The sequence below is a fragment of the Eriocheir sinensis genome, chromosome 52, assembly GCF_024679095.1.
Source record: "Eriocheir sinensis breed Jianghai 21 chromosome 52, ASM2467909v1, whole genome shotgun sequence".
Lineage (NCBI taxonomy): Eukaryota > Metazoa > Arthropoda > Malacostraca > Decapoda > Varunidae > Eriocheir > Eriocheir sinensis.
Window position 1 is genome coordinate 603,000 of NC_066560.1, and position 16,573 is coordinate 619,572.

Sequence of the window (16,573 nt, forward strand, 5' to 3'; positions counted from 1 at the left end):
AAATAAAAGGGTGGTTGCTCACAGGGCGCGGCGTGTGCGTGCGTGCGTGCGTGTGCGTGTGTGTAGTAAGTTCAAGTTAGTGTTTAGTTTGTCTCATGGCAGGATGGCAGGGTAGATGAACGAAGAGAGGAGGTGCGGTCCGACTTATTCATGTAGTGGCAAGATACAGTCTGATTTACCAAGCATTGGTAGGGAAGATATGAACTCTTAATACAATCAAGGAATGAACCAATGAACCAACGAAACAGTTACACTCACTGCCACGCTTCATTCAAGTGTCTCGCTCACAGCTCATTCATACGCATCCAACAATCGGTCGCACATACACGCCTCACGTAAACACCACACCTTCCCCCAAGACGTCAGGGATGCTTGAGGAGTCCCTGTCGTCTGAAGATGCGTCGCCATCGTACGTCTGTGAGTTCCATCGCACCGTCAGGCGCTGAGGCTCCCGTCGCCGTCGTTCAGAGCGACGCAGGGGCGCGGGAATGTTGTCCTTGTCAGGAGGCGCTGCTAAAGGCCTTCGCTAGTCCCCGGCGCCAGACGCCTCCACAGGATGCTGACTGCCTGGAGTGATGCTCGCCGGCACCATGGGGCGATGACGGCGGAGAAACTTGCGATTCCTCCAGAGAGTCCGACCGCTCCCCATCTTCACCAGATAGTCTCTCCGTTTCCCGACGTCGATTATAACGCCCATCCGGTCCCACCGTCCTGAGACATGGTCCTGCACGTCCACGTACGATCCGATGCGCAGCACGGGAAGTGTACGAGCCGTCGCGTCGTGGCGCTCCTTGGCCTGCTGACGCAGACGACTGGGTTTGGCGTCACACACGTCCGCTGCACGTTGCCATTCGGGCGCGAATGATCGGTGGTGTGCTGGTACGGTTGACCGTAGTGGGTGGCCGAACAGGACCTGGGCAGGAGACCTTCCATTTGCACGCGGTGTGTTCCTCAGCTCCAGCAGGCCGCGTGCGAAGTCGTCACAGTTCAGTCTATCGTCCTTGGTAGTGGTGGAGATTAGCTTCTTGACGATCTTCAGAGCAGCCTCTGGGTGCCCGTTGGCCCTTGGGTTATATGGAGAGGTAACCCGGTGCTCCACCCCCCAGCGGGCCAGGAAGCGGCGGAGGGTGGAAGAGGTGAACTGTGGCCCTCCACCTGTTCGTATAACAACAGGTACACCAGTATCTGCAAAAACAGAACGTAAGAAACATACTAATTGAGCAGCAGATGCTGGTATGGAGTAGAAACACACGTATGGCCACCCGGAGAGGCGGTCGACGTAAACGAGGAAGGTCCGGCCGGCTAGGTGGAAGTAGTCTGCAGACACTGATTCGAAGACGCGACTTGATGGATCGTCATCTTGCCATAATGACTCGTTCTGATGGCTAGGCAAGAGTGATCGGCACATGGAACAGGAAACTATGTTTGTGATATCACTGTCGATCCCTGGCCAGTAGACGGTTTGCCGGGCACGCCTCTTCGTCCGCTCCACACCCTGGTGTCCGTCATGCAGCCTCTCAAGCGTCTCGCGTCGCAGGCTACGAGGAATCAGGAGACGCGCACCGTATACAATTAGGTCATCATCCACAGCAAGCATGCTACGCACACCCCAGTAAGGTAGCAACATATATTCCAAGTCTTTACGATGCTCTAGGAACCCTGTGATGATGACGTCACGCAAGGCGGCGTATTCAGAGTCACGGGAGGCAGCGGCACGCACCTTCGCTAGTGTCTGGTCTTGGAGAGGTGCAAGCTGCGTTCCTTCCTCCGGCGCGTAGTGCAGCCTCCACAGTGGCGTGTAGAGGGTCCTCCTCTGCGCCCACGTCGTTGTCCTCTGTTGATGGGTCCTGAATCGGGGCACGAGAAAGAGGATCAGGGATAAGGTGAGACTTACCACTCTGCCAGCGGGCCGTGAAGCTGTAAGCGCACAGCTTCATACGCATACGCTGCAGTCTTGGATTTTCGATCTTGCTGAGGAGCTTGCTGTTGAGAATAGGCACTAGGTGACGATGATCCACTATCAGTTCGAAATGAGGCAGCCCGGTAAGATAAAGTGCCACACTTTCGGACGCCCCACACAACGACTGCTAACTCCAGCTCCACGACTGCGTATCTTGACTCAGCTTCCGTGAGAAACCTTGATCCGTACTGTGTGAGTCTCCAGTCGTCTCCGTGGCGCTGCCTTAAGACGAACCCTAGACCATGCATTCTGGAATCGTCCGTTTTTAGTGTGGTAGGCAATCCTGGATCAAAGTGTGCCACGACAGTCGGGGAAACCAATACACTTTTTACATCCTCAAAAGCAGCTTCGTGTTGAGATGTTCAGTACCAAACGTTGCGAGGCTTGAGAAAGTCTCTCAGGGGTTGCGCGGCAGCGGCAAGAGCAGGAGAAAAGCCTCCAAATTGGTTTGCAAGCCCCAAGAAGGAACGGAGGTCGGTGATGTTCTGTGGAAGAGGAAAGCTTGAGATAGCTCTCACCTTCTTACCGTCCACTGTGTATCCTTGCCAGGAGATACAGTAGCCGCAGTAGTCTACCTCTGGTTCAGCAAAGTTGAACTTCTCAGCGTTCAGAGTTATGCCGAACTTGTCGCGCCGCTGTAGTAGAGAAATGACATGGGTTAGATGCTCTCTGTAAGAATCATCATATGCTAAGATGTCACCAACAATTTTCAACGTGCGCTGCACATCTCCTACAGCCTGGTCTCCACGGCAGTTATATTCGTCCCCGGAAGAAACAAGGCCCATGACTGCCCTCTTGAACTTGTAACGCCCCATGGGTGATAAAGCAGGTGAGGTCCTGGTCTTCTTCCGCAATGCTGATCTGAAAATACCCCATCTTGCTGTCAATGGTCGTAAACCATCTGGCTCTTAAACCCATGGCTGCTATGGCGTCATGAGGCGAGCGAACGGGGTATGTGGGTCGTTTGTCGAATTTGTTGAGCCTTGTTAGGTCAACACACGACCTCACCCCTGATGACTTCTTAGCGACTGGAACGACGGGTTGGCACCATGCAGTTGGGTAGTCAACCTCTGCAATGACATCCTTAGCCAACATGTCGTCCAGCTGTTTCTTTATGTTCTCCCGCCAGCTGTATGGTATTGTCCGAGCAGCAGTTACCGCAAAGGGTCGAGCGTCGTCGGTGAGTTATATCCCCATGGGTCCTCCATTCATCTCCCAGAGAGTTTCTGATCCGCCAAACACCCTAGGAAAAGCGGCGATTAGCCCTACCTTGTGTTCTACACGCTCGGCAGGGGTGGGGTCACGAGCATGTGTCCACCGAGAAATAACAACTGGCGGACGACCAAGTGAGCCTGGAGTGTCGCTGGGTGACGCCGTGGCCCCTTTTCCTGCCAGTGGAGCTCCTGGTTCGCAATTGACTGCTGAGATCTGTGTGGGGAAGTTATCAAACAGGATCCCCAGGGCAACAGAGTCAAACCAATTCAACAATGCACCTCTTACCTCCTTGACGATAGAAACGGTGGTAGTGGTGCGCTTGTTTCCCAGCTCAAAGTCGCCGGAGAAAGATCCGAGGTATGTCAATGGTTGTTGCCCTGCAGCCCGAAGGTTCATGTCGCCGAAAGGTCGTAGCATGTGTTTGTGTATGCCGAGGGAGTCTGCAATGTGTTCCCCCAGCACTGTCGTCTCTGCACCGGAGTCTGGAGTCCATTCGACAGCAGTACGCCCAGCAGGGTGGGTCGTGGGAACCAGAATGCTTGGCGCTGGACGCGAATGAACACAGTTGAGGAATCATCTGCTAATAGTTATTGCACTTTTTTTTCTGAGACGTTTCTGACTTCTGCTTTCTTTCCTTCTTCGCTTCGGCTCGAGGGGCTGACCGGCACACTGTTGCAAAGTACCCCTTCTTACCACAATGGGAACACACTTCACCCAACGCCTTACAAGACTAAAGTCTTGTAAGGTCACTGTGTCGAGTTTTCCCACATCTGAAACACCGTCCAGGTTTGGCCTCGAAGCTTCGAGACCAGCAATCACGGCGGTAGCTTGACACTTTTGCAAGAGTAAGCTTCAAGTGACCTTTTAGCACGGCACTGTTTGCATGGGCGTTTTTGGAAGCCCTGCATATGTCCACTGCTTTCTGTAACGCATATGCATACGTTTAACAGCTTCTCCGTCACGGGAGCCAACTACCAATCTGTCACGCAAGCGGTTGTCCATGCATCTCTCACAAAAGTCACAAAAGGCGGCGATCTCCTTAATGTTTTTTTTTTTTTTTTTACAACAAAGGATGCAGCTCAAGGGCACACACAAAAAAAAAAAAAAAAAAAGCCTGCTAATCGCTGCTCCCATAAAAGAATCAGAAGAGGTGGCCAAAAGCAAGGTCAAATTCGGGAGGAGAGGTGTCCTGATACCCTCCTCTTGAAAGAGTTCAAGTCGTAGGCAGGAGGAAATACAGATGAAGAAAGATTGTTCCAGAGTTTACCAGCGTGAGGAATGAAAGAGTGAAGATGCTGGTTAACTCTTGCATAAGGGGTTTGGACAGTATAGGGATGAGCATGAGTAGAAAGTCGTGTGCAGCGGGGCCGCGGGAGTGGGGGAGGCATGCAGTTAGCAAGTTCAGAAGAGCAGTCAACGTGGAAATATCGATAGAAGATAGAAAGAGAGGCAACATCGCGGCGGAATTTAAGAGGTAGAAGACTATCAGTAGGAGAAGGAGAGCTGATGAGACGAAGAGCCTTAGCCCCCACTCTGTCCAGAAGAGCTGTGTGGGTGGAGCCCCCCCACACGTGAGATGCATACTCCATACGAGGGCGGAAAAGGCCCCTGTATATGGATAGCAACTGCGCGGGGGAGAAGAACTGGCGGAGACGATACACAACGCCCAACCTCGAGGAAGCTGATTTAGCGAGAGAGGAGATATGAAGTTTCCAGTTGAGATTTTGAGTTAAGGATAGACCGAGGATGTTTAGTGTTGAAGGTGACAGCTGAGTGTTGTCGAAGAATAGGGGATAGGTGTTTGGAAGATTGTGTCGAGTTGATAGGTGGAGAAATTGAGTTTTTGAGGCATTGAAGGACACAAGGTTCCTTCTGCCCCAATCGGAAATAATAGCAAGGTCTGAGGTTAAGCGTTCTGCAGCCTCCAGTTTGGAGTCGTGTACTTCCTGTTGTGATGGTCTTCTATTGAAAGAAGTTGAATAATGCAGAGTGGAGTCGTCGGCGTACGAGTGGACAGGACAGTTTGTTATGGAAAGAAGATCATTGATGAATAACAGGAAGAGTCAAGGGCTGCACAAGAAGTCATCGAATGACTCCACCCTTCCAGAACACGGAAGTAGAAGTCTCTCCTGTCGACGATGACGTTACACTGGCGTCGCAAGTGGATTTCCATGGCGTCCAGCGTAGTCTTGAGATCCACTTCATCAGGCACTGTTAACCCGAACCTCAGCGTTCTTGCCCAGTCGAAGTCCAGAAGTGCCAGTAATGCCGATCGTTGCTCGTCGGGGGGTAAGCAGTTGATCCTGGTGAGCTTCACATATCCCTCGAACTTATGGCGCCAGGCGTCAAACTCCTTCAAGGAAGTGGAGGACAAGAGATGTGGTGCAGGGGTCGCGGTGTGCGGGAGCTTCACTTGCATGCGCTTTGCAGCTCTGCCAGCAGGTGTAGCATTTGCCCCATTTTCAGCAGCACTGCTTACTTGAGATGTCGCCAATCCTTTTAAGAGTGATGTCAGATGCTCCTTTCTTTTCTGTGCTTCCTCCATCTGCCTCGTCATGAGCGCCGTCAGTTGTTCCAGCTGCTTCTCCATCGCGCTGCTGCGACGTGATGGCGGGAAGATTACAGGCGGCTGTAGGTTGCTGTACTCACTGCGCCATGTTTAGTTCCTATCTCATGGCAGGATGGCAGGGTAGATAAACGAAGAGAGGAGGTGTGGTCCGACTTGTTCATGTAGTGACAGGATACAGTCTGATTTACAAAGCATCAGTAGGAAAGATGTGAATTCTTAATACAAATCAAGCAATGAACTAATGAACCAATGAAATTGTTTCACTTACTGCCACGCTTCATTCAAGTGTCTCGCTCACAGCTCATTCATACGCATCCAACAATCGGTCGCACATACACGCCTCACGTAAACACCACAGTTAGCAAGTTTAGAATAGCAGTCAGCATGAAAATATCGGGAACAGAAAAAAAAAATATGCAATATTGCGGCGTAATTAAAGAGTCTCAGGGCCGCTTTCACAGTCACTTTGTTTGTTATGATCGTTACCAATGACGGGGATCGACGCTATAATTTTCCACGTGAAACTGGCCTATGGGGTAGTGGCGGCTGCAGAGGAAGCGAGAAGTGTTGAGAGCGTATGGCAAGGTGCGGGGCTAGGCTAACCCCGCAGCCGCCACTACCGCATCGACCAGTTTAACGTATAAATACTATAGCGGCGATCGCCGCCATTGGTTACGATCAAAACAAACAAAACGACTGTGAAAGCGGCCCTTTGATTTCACTCTGTCCGAAAGGGCTGTGTGTGTGTGTGTGTGGAGCTCCCCCCCCCCCCCACCCCCACCCCACCCCGTGTGATCCATACTCTTTACGAGGGCGGACAAGGCCCTTGTATAAGGACAGCATCTGGGATGGGGAAGGGATCTGGCTTAGACGATACAGAACGCCCAACCTCGAGGAAGCTGATTTAGTAAGAGAAGAGATGTGAAGTTTCCAGTTAAGATTTTGAGTTAAGAGTAGACTAATAATGTTTAGTGTAGAAGAAGGTGACAGCTGAGTGTTGTCGAAGAATAGGGGATAGGTGTTGAGAAGAGTATGTTGAGGTGGTAGGTGAAGAAATTGAGTTTTTGAGGCTTTGAAGGACACCAGGTTCATCCTACCCCAATCAGAAATAATAGAAATGTCTGTATTTTAGCGTTCTGCAGCCTCCAGTCTGGAATCTTGTAATTCCTGTTGGGAGGGTCTTCTGTTGACAGAAGTTAAATAATGCAGAGCAGAGTCATCAGCGTACGAGTGGCTAGGACAGTTTGTTGTGGAAAGAAGATCATTCATAAATAACAGAAAGACAGTGGGAGATAGGACAGTGTCCTCTGGACACCACTGATGACAGGTTTAGGGGAAAATCATTGACCGTCTACCACAGCAGAGATAGAACGGCCGGAAAGGAAACAGTAGAATGGAAGTTAAGAAAGCAAAGATTTGTGCCAGACTATGTCTAAAGTTTTTGATATGTCAATGGCAACATAAAAAGTTTCACCGAAACAACTATGAGTCGATGACCAGGAGTCAGTTAAGAATGCAAGAAGATCACTAGTCGAACGCCCATTGCGGAACTCATGCTTGCAAGCAGATTGAAAGTCAGAAGTGGATAGATGCTTATGATTCTTCCGGTTAAGGATCGATTCGAAAGCTTTAGAAAGACAGGAAACTAATGCTATAATACGGTATTTTGGGGGATTGGAACGGTCACCCTTCTTAGGCACAGGCTGTATGTAGGCGGACTACCAACAGGAAGGAAAGATAGATGTTGAAAGGCAAAGACTAAAGAGTTTGACCAGGCAGGGCGTCAGAACGGAAGCACGGTTTTTAAGAGCAATAATAGGCACTCTATCAAGTCCTTCTGATGATTGAGGCCAGAGGGGGCATAGAAAACATCATTCTTAAGAATCTTAATAACAGGCATAGTGAAGTCAGAAGGGGGATGAGTAGGAGGAATATGATCAGAATCGTCCATTGGTGTTTTGATAAAGTTTGAACAAAGAGTTATGTTTTAGAGATAGATGAGACGGCGGTGGTGCCGTCAGGATGAATTAAGAAGAAGAGGGAAAGATGAAGAAATGAAGATGGATGGGATATTTTGGACACGGTGCCAGAAGTCTCTCGAAGAATTAGAGAAAGCAAGGTTGCGGCACTTTATTGATGACAGAGTTTTTGTTAGTTGAAGAATATGTTTAGCACGATTTCGGACGGAAATTTAAAGATGATGGTTAGCAGGAGTGCGAAGGCTCTTGTACTTTTGTATGCCGCCTCTCTATCTTTGATAGCACGAGAACAAGCGTGTTCGAAAGAAAGTACATGGAATGTGTTCCTCCATTTCAAAGACAATCACCTCAGTTTTCGCTGTTCACCTTTAAACAGATTAAGCCGAAGGGTTAGAGGTGTAACGGTGTACCGGGGGGCATTTAAAGGCGTTGATTAAGACTCAGCTTCCTTTAAGGCGAATATATTCTCAAGCCTATATGTACAGGAGCGTCTGAGCGAGAGAGACTGCAGGTGTGTGTCAGTCGGACTCTCGTGAAGGAGTGACGAGTTATAGATTGGAAAATAATGAAGTTACAATTGGTCACGTATGTCAAGGTGACCTCTAAGCTTGATGAAATGCTTTGTATACAAACTGAGACGGAAAACACTGACGGACGACATTCCTATAAGGTGGCGTGATCTATCTGTCGTGGTTTTTTTTCCATTGACAATTGTGTGCCTAATTCGTGGTGATATTAAATAAAAATAATAATAATAATACATTAATATCCTACTATAACACTGTTCGGTCACCTACCAGTGATCGCGACCTCGCGATTTACAAAAATCTAACTAGCAGTCTAGTTACCATTATCATACATAGTGGGATCTTGTTAAGCAGACTGTTTATGATACAATTACATGAAAACACTGGCTATGTAAGAACATTTGTGTAGTAATAATATAAGGACTGAGAGGTAAAACACAACGTGTGTGACATGAATTATAAGAAATCTCTCAAAAACTAAATATAAGGACACATGTATAAGTAGCTATCAACTGGCATAGTTACAGACAATGAAACGTTCATCTAGCTCCTAAAAAAATATACAGTAGTGAAACACAGAACAATGTTAAGATACAGGAGCAGGGGAATGCCAGTTTTCTGTCATTTCATTTGCTAGAAGAAAAAAAAATTACCTTGCCAGTGGCCTCCCTGCATCCTGTCGCCGTGTCTGCACAACCAAATAATCGTGCAGGACAGAGTTCCTCCTAATAAGGTACCACATGACGACGAGACTGACGAACATCAGAAACATTGGCTCAAAAATTCCAGGGTACAAGTAGGGGAGATGCAAGTATTCAGGCAGCGTTTCCTCCAGGGTTTCTGCAAACTATGTTTCGTTTGCGAAAGATAATGAATTAAGGGAATTAGTCACATAAGAGATGCTGGAGAAGTGAATGTTATCGAGAGACCGCAGAGGAAACACTCGATGGGAAATATTGGCCGTGAAAACCAGACGGATCCGGGACGGGTACGTTGTTATGTTAGTGGAGCGGATATAGCATGCTTCCGCGATGGCACAGTGACCAGTAACCCGTTGATAATGCAGACCCTGAAAGTTCTTACGGAAAACAGGTGTTGGGGGTAGTTGCTTGTAAGGGCACAGGGAAAGAGCGTCAGACGCGTTCACCCGGGTGAGGGCGATCTCGCACACTCCCACCCGAACCGGTAGGAAGGCAAAAAGAGACGCAGAGCAATAGAAGCGCCTGAAGACCGTCTCCTTGCAATATTGCAAGAGTGAGTAGCTACCCGTTGAATGCAGAGCGAAATCCTTCGCGATTAGGACAAGAGACGGGGACGTGTCCAGGGCTAACACACTGTCCTTAGCGGAAAAGGGAAATGGGACAATTTCGTGGGCCTCAAACACGTCCGCCGTCTGAAACGGAACATGAATGATTATTGCATCGGGGGTGAGGCTGGACTCAATCAAGGGGTAAGAATATTGACTCATTTCTGGGTTGAATAAAGGCTTGAGACTATAATTTTGATACCCGATATGGACAGTTGTTCTCAAATCGTGTAGAGGGAACAAGGCAGGTGTGACTCTACCGTGCGCTGCATCAACCATGTTGCTAATAACCTGCTGATTTGCCGTTGCGACAGAGTTAATGACGTTTTCTAATACATGCAAGGCCTGATCTAGGAGGAGAAACTGATTCACCTGGTCGATCTGCTTGACAACTATGTTGATAACTTCTACCATCTTATTTGCTTGCTCAAGCAGTTCCTCAATGTGAATTTGCAATCGCGCAAGTTTTCGACAATTGGCGTTGATCACCCTGCGATTTCGGGCAGCAAAGGAAAGCACATGAGTGTAGTGGTCCCACAAATCGCGCACGTCCTTGTCGGTTACCGTACCGAAGAGGAACTTTGAGGCGGACCCAACGATGTTGAGCAACCCCCTCTTTACCCGAGAGTGAACTGAGTGAAAACTATAATCCATGTCTACGTACTTCATCAACTTTTCCCCGTAAGAACAGAATCCTATCCTCCAGTAGTTAAAAAAGATTCAGAGAGTTGGTACTAGAAGGTGCCTTTGATTCCCTAGTCTTGGTTGCCCGTATGGCGTCTGCCATGCCGAGTAGTTTTTTTTTCTGAGACTATCCTGATTGTGTCTGTGGTGTTGGTCAAGAAAGTATATGGATATTTTACGAGGAGCACATCTTCTATGAGGAAGACCTCTCCTATGTGTGCCGTGAGGGCGCCAGGCTTCAGGTGGATGGGTGTCGTTGCAAGCAGGGAGCCGAAGTACAAGATGATCAGAAAACGCAACATCATGATCTGAAAGTGGTGGGAATGAAGTATTTAAACCCGTGGTCTCAAGTTATAGCTATGGGTGTTGGGATTATCTTGTTGAACATTTGACTCTGAGGGGGAATTACCAATATCAAGGTCCAAAGGTGAGGGAATTACTTTCAGACGATCACTGTGAACTTCTAGACTGACTCCACTATTTGACTCTAGAACCTCGAACCGATTTTCCCTGACATTCCGAACAACTCGGTAAGGACCCACGAATTTAGCCCCCAGTTTCGGACTCCTTTCCGCTTGCTTAATCATGACTGAGTCACCCTCTTTTAACTCTACCGGGACGGCCTGTTTGTGTTGTTTTCACATCATTTCAACCTTTGTAGCTTTTAACGTACTCCTAACCTCTGAGTGTATCTTGGAAAACATATGCATCTGCTGTTGCGCGTACTTATTAATGTTGTAGAAAGGTTGGTGTGGTTTTGTTAGGAAGTCGTACGGAAGACGTTTCTCCACCCCATATAAGATGTAGTAGGGAGACTTCCCTGTAGAGTCGTTTACCGACGTATTTATGGAAGCGGCTATATGCGATAGCCAATCCTCCCAGTTATCGTGGAGATGGTTCACGATAGGCCTGAGGACCTGTAAGATTTTCCTATTAGCCCTCTCCGCCAACCCATTAGCAGCTGGGTGGTAAGCTGTGATGAAGGATTGCGTGATGTTAAACTGAGCGCAGATTTCGCTCAATACTGTGTTCCTAAACTCGGTGCCATTGTCACTCAAAAGAATTCGAGGAGACGAATGGGGACACAACACGTGAGTCACGAGGGCATGGGCCACGCGTGTGGTTGTCTTGTCCTTGAGAGGCGCTAGATCTAGAAACCTAGAGAACTGGTCGACGCACACCAATAAGTAGCGCGAACCATGTTGGCTCTGGGGGAGCTGTAATAAGTCTATATTTACAATATCCCATGGCGTCTCTGGTACTGGGTATTGTAACATAGGTGCTGGCCCTTTTACGGACCCCTTGTGCTTAGCACAAACAACACAATGTGCGACATGTTTTTCTACATCAACCCGTAATGTGGGCCAGTAGTATTTTTGTCTGGTGACAGATAGTGTCTTGTCCCTTCCAGGGTGACCCGCAATGGGTGTGTCATGGACCAGCTTAAGCGTCACGGGGACGTATTTGTCTGGGATGACCAGATGTTCTATAGGTACTGGTTTGGTTGGCCATGACCTACAAAGGAGGTTGTCCTCTGATAGGAAAAATTGTAAAAAGGAAACTGGCAATTCTGGAAGGTTTGTTTCGTCTCCCGACTCTAGGGCGTAAATTAACCTATTCCACACAGGGTGGTCTCGCTGAGCAGTGTGTAGCTCAGGTGAAGTGAAGTTGTGGATGACCTCTGGGGTGGTGATCGCGCCTATCGGAATAGTTCGAGATAAGACATCTGCGACCACATTTGTTTTCCCGGTGATATATTTTATCTCCGGATTGTATGCTTGGATCGTTAAGAACCATCTTGCCAGACGACCGTGTAGGTTTTTTCCCTTGAAAAGATCAGTTATGGCCGCGTGGTCCGTATACACCACAATTTTGTACCCCATCACTATGTCTCGAAAATGCTTCAGAGCCCACACAATGGCAAGAGCCTCTAGGTAGGTAACAGAATAGTTATTTTCCGGAGCTGTTAGTACTCGACTGGCGAACGCTATTACATGCTTTTTGCCGGACTTATCTGTTTGCATAAGAGCGGCTCCTAGTCCACTAGCCGAAGCATCGGTACAAAGCTGAAAGGGGTTCTTGAAATCTGGAAAGACAAGGATCGGAGCCTGTGTAAGCGCTTTCTTTAAATCCTCAAAACTCGTTTGTTGAGCTGGGAGCCACTGAAATGGTACGTCTTTCTTTAATAGATGGGTGAGGGGACTCGCGCGTGCTGCGAAGTCCTTTATGAAAGGCCTGTAATAACCTGCGACACCCAAGAAAGACCGTACCTTGTCTGTAGACGTTGGGTGAGGGAACTCGGCAATGGCTTTTACTTTGTCGTCCACTGTGTGGATGCCGAATTCGTCTACGACATGCCCCAAGAACTTGATCCGAGGCTTTAAGAATTCACATTTGGTGAGCTTGAGCTTTAATCCGACCTCTTGAAGTCTGTGTAGGACTGCTTTTAGTGATTCCATGTGTGCATGCACGTCTTTACTTGCTATGATGATGTCGTCTAAATACACATAGACAGAGTTGCCCAGCAAGTCTCCAAAAATACTGTTCATTGTCCTTTGGAAGATCAAGGGAGCACCTTTGAGCCCGAACGGCATCCTCGTCCACTCATAGTGACCATGAGGTGTGCTGAAAGCCGTTATTTCACGGGACTCGGGGGCCATGGGCAGTTGCCAGTAGCCACTGACCAGATCAAGACTCGTAAAGACTTTATTTCCTCTACCGAGGCACATCAGAAGATCTCTAAGAACGGGAAGCGGAAAATGATCATCCACGGTCGCGTTGTTCACACGCCGGAAATCAATCACAGGCCGATAAGAACCGTCTTTCTTTGGAACCAGAAACAAGGGTGAATTCCACGGGGAGTTCGATTCTTTGATGACACCTTGTTCTAACATATCAGATATAAGTTGCTGCACTACTTCCCTCTGACTGTGGGGGAGCTTGTACGCATTGATATATACAGGATTAGTATTGGGTTTTAACTTAATGTGGTGTTCAGCACACTGCGTAACTCCAAGCGGCTCGCCTGGTAGAGCAAGCGCCCCCCTATAATGTTCCAGCAGCTGGACTAAGGTTGGCTTAAATTCGGAATAGTGTTCAACTTTTAGGAATGCCTCTAAGTTAGCTGTGTCTTGTTTGTGAGAAGCCTGACACGCCTAGGTTATGCCTGCGATTTGGGCTGAAGGGTATTCAGCTGGTTCCGGGGCTACATTTTTCCCATACACTAGACACTGGCATAATCTAACACCGTGTTTTAAGGATACAGGGGATCCTGAAGTGTTGATTACCATTGCCTCTGCAATACCTCCCTCCTTGACTGTCACGAGTTACCTCCACCGTCACTCGGTGTATGTGTGGTGCTCCGTCGATACACACATCACTGCCCGTTGGAGGGGCGTTAGGTAACCGGATTTTAACAAGTTTTGCAACACGATCCGGAACTATTTGTGGACCTTCTTCGACTGCCGTTACCGTCCGCCACAAGTTTTCGTGTGGTTTGACCGTAAGAGGTGACACTTGGGCGGTGGCAGACCCTGAGTCCATGGATGGTTGGCCATTTTCCCCCTCTGAGGGCGGGATTACAGGTGACATAGGCGATGGATTTACCATCCCCTGTATGCGTCGTCCTTGATACACGATCGCGTTGCTTTCAGTGTTTATGGTTATGTGCAAGTCTTTCATGGCGTTTAATCCTAAGATCCCATCCACAGGTAAGGCAAACCTGCTAGATACATAAAAGAAATCTCGAAAGGGACATACTTTTTCATGTAAGCTGACTGTTAGTGGTACTCGCCCTAGGATTCCCAAAGTGGTGCCCGTCACGCCTACCACATTCAGGTCGTTCTCTTGGAGCGGCCAATTTTCCCCTCTGACCTGTCGTGTCAGTGGCCTGTAAGCGGAGTCTGAGATTATATTGACTGTCGCACCTGTGTCTACCGCTAAGGTGAGTGAAATTTTGCCCACCTTGCAAGGGAGGGCAATTATGCTTGTCCGTTCCAAGGCGGCAATGGCTGAGTCAAGTTGCTCCCAATTTGTATCGTCCTTATGGGATACTTGGATGTACGCCTTGTGGCTGTCACGCAGTCATGCCTTTTTATTCTGAGAAGAGGAGTGTGGTTTACTGTCCGCCGAGGACTTGTTCTTCTGTTCCTCCTTGGCCTTTTGTATTGCAGAACAACTGTCTGAATCATGAAAACAATTCCCGTGGACATGGCAAAAGGCAGCCTTCCGCTGATGGTTTGGCCTAGGGTTCCTGTGTGATGAATGATGGCACCCCTGTATCTCCTATCATATCCCTGTCTTGAGTGTGTTGAGTCCCTACGTTTCGCGAAGCAAGAATTCTCGGAATGTCCTGATTGTTTGCAGAAATTACAGGTGAGAGATGCCTTACTTTGAGCCTGCAATGCTGCGGCTGTGGCGAGGGGTTGATGGTGAGGGTGTTCTTGAACCTTGACTTCTAACTCTGAGACGAAATCAACCAACTTCCCGCTTGGTTTGAAGGTCAAGGGAAGGGCAGAACGGCGGTTCTTCTCTGAAATATGAAATAAGTAAAAAAGCAACTCGAAGACTGTCTTCACCTGTTGTTTCTGCATACCGCCCCCTGAGAGCCATTGCGCGTCCTCTAGACTTTTGACACAGTCAACCGCCAGCTGATTTGCCTCAGTTATGGCGTCCCAAATCGGCTTTGTTGAGGATTTTTTGGAGGGACTCAACCGTGTGTGCGATCTGTCTAACGATGCTTGGTTTACTCCCGCCTCCGAAGATTTTTATGAAATTCTTTTTTAAAATCTCATAGTTTACTCTAATGTCCCCCGAAGCGAACGCCGAGGACTGCATCAAATTTAGTACCCGAGAGCCTGGTAGTAACCGGGACCGAATGAATGCAATTTTATCATGATCTTCCGTAATGGAGGAATTTACGATGGCAGACTCACATAGATCTAGGAACTGTCTCGCCGAATAATCCGACTCGCTGCCTGAGAACTGTCGAATACTGGCGTGAGTTGGAATGACCCGAATCGGTGGAGGTGGGGGGGTGAAGTGGATTGGTAGGCATCGTGATCGGTTGAGTGGGGGTTAAGTATTCCGTAGAACCCGTAGGTGAAGGGGCCCTTTCCCCTAGGATTGAGGAATATTGAGTACCGGAACGTAAATTTACAACATTAAGATCATCGGTGCCTGAACCGTGTTCCAATTCCTCCTCACTTGAAGGACGGGCCAACTGTTTAAAGGTGTCGCCGAGTTTAGCGAGAGTGTCTTTGTTCATACTATGGCCTAAATCAGTTACAATATATAAACATATTTTAGTAGCTTTAATTATTATCGTAACGCGTTTAAGTTAAAAGTTTGCGCTGCACCCCTAAAAACAAGAAGGGATTGTTAGCAAAGTGGCCGGTAGACGTAATAGAATGTTAAGGTAATAATGTCAGGTTATAATGTAATGTTATAATGTTATGGTTATATAAAATAATGACCCCAAAAAAACTCAGCGGTTAGTTGGGTAGGAGAATTAAGTGAGTATGCCTTTAAAGTGCGGGTTTCTCCCGAGCGGTGAAGAGAAAACGGAGCAAGGGCACACTGAGGAAGTTTAAATTAGATTAGGGAAATCTTACCGTTAACAGACAACAAGAAGGATCCACACCGTATGCGAATGATCGTTACTCTCACAATTACGACTGATTAACAGTGTTAGAGACACAGCAAAAAGAGTCGTGCCTCTGATGCAATCTTTGCTGAGTTTGCACTTGGGAAAATAGGTACAATACCGAGAATAATCAGCGGACGTAGAGTTGGTGACGAAGGATGTCGTCGCCCATGGGGTACGTGGAGCCTTGGAGTCGTGTTGGAAGACCTTGGCCGCGGCAGGAGCGCGTAGAATGGTTGAGGGACGGCGTGGAGACTGACTCCCGTAATGGCTGCTGGAAACTGCTGACGAGGTAGACGGGCAGGGGTGTGACAGGGCGGGCGCCGGAACACTGCTGCCAGACGTAGGACGGCTACGGTTGTAGTTATGGCGACCTGGGTGTGTAACCTCTTGAGAAGGCGCCTTGTAGGAACGGTAGGTAACTGCTTGCAGTCACCGGGAGACGTCCGCGTTGCCCTGGTTGACTGTTGGCCGGAAAAGGTTTGGGCCGATGCTCCCGGCAGCGGCGTTGTTGCCGCTGTGTTGCTGGGAGTTTGTGGGAGCTGCGGGTTGTGCCGCCTTCTGCGTACGCGAAGGGCTTGGTGTGAGCTGGGAGTGGCTTGTAGTGCTTGTAGCAGTGCTGGCTTGTAGCGGGTGGGGCGGCTTGGAGATTGTGGCCCTCGCCGTCGGCTGCGTAGGCCTGTAGTCGG

The 16,573-nt window shown here is 48.6% G+C and overlaps 2 protein-coding genes across 4 annotated transcripts in view; one reads left to right on the forward strand and one right to left on the reverse strand.

Moving 5' to 3' along the window:
- The window catches only part of LOC126982860 (relaxin receptor 2-like), a 259,491-nt gene that overhangs the window by 241,637 nt on the left and 1,281 nt on the right, over nt 1–16,573 (forward strand). The window lies entirely within an intron of this gene.
- Nucleotides 1–16,573, reverse strand: part of LOC126982861 (uncharacterized) — an 81,611-nt gene that overhangs the window by 54,486 nt on the left and 10,552 nt on the right. The window contains exons 2-3 of one of the 2 annotated variants that reach the window (XM_050835132.1): nt 14,631–14,771; nt 10,224–10,548 (exon numbers count right to left, since the gene is read on the reverse strand). The gene's annotated coding sequence lies outside the window, so the exon portion shown is untranslated. Of the gene's footprint in view, nt 1–10,223; nt 10,549–14,630; nt 14,772–16,573 lie in introns of those variants that run through there. The other variant, XM_050835133.1, reaches the window with a different exon arrangement.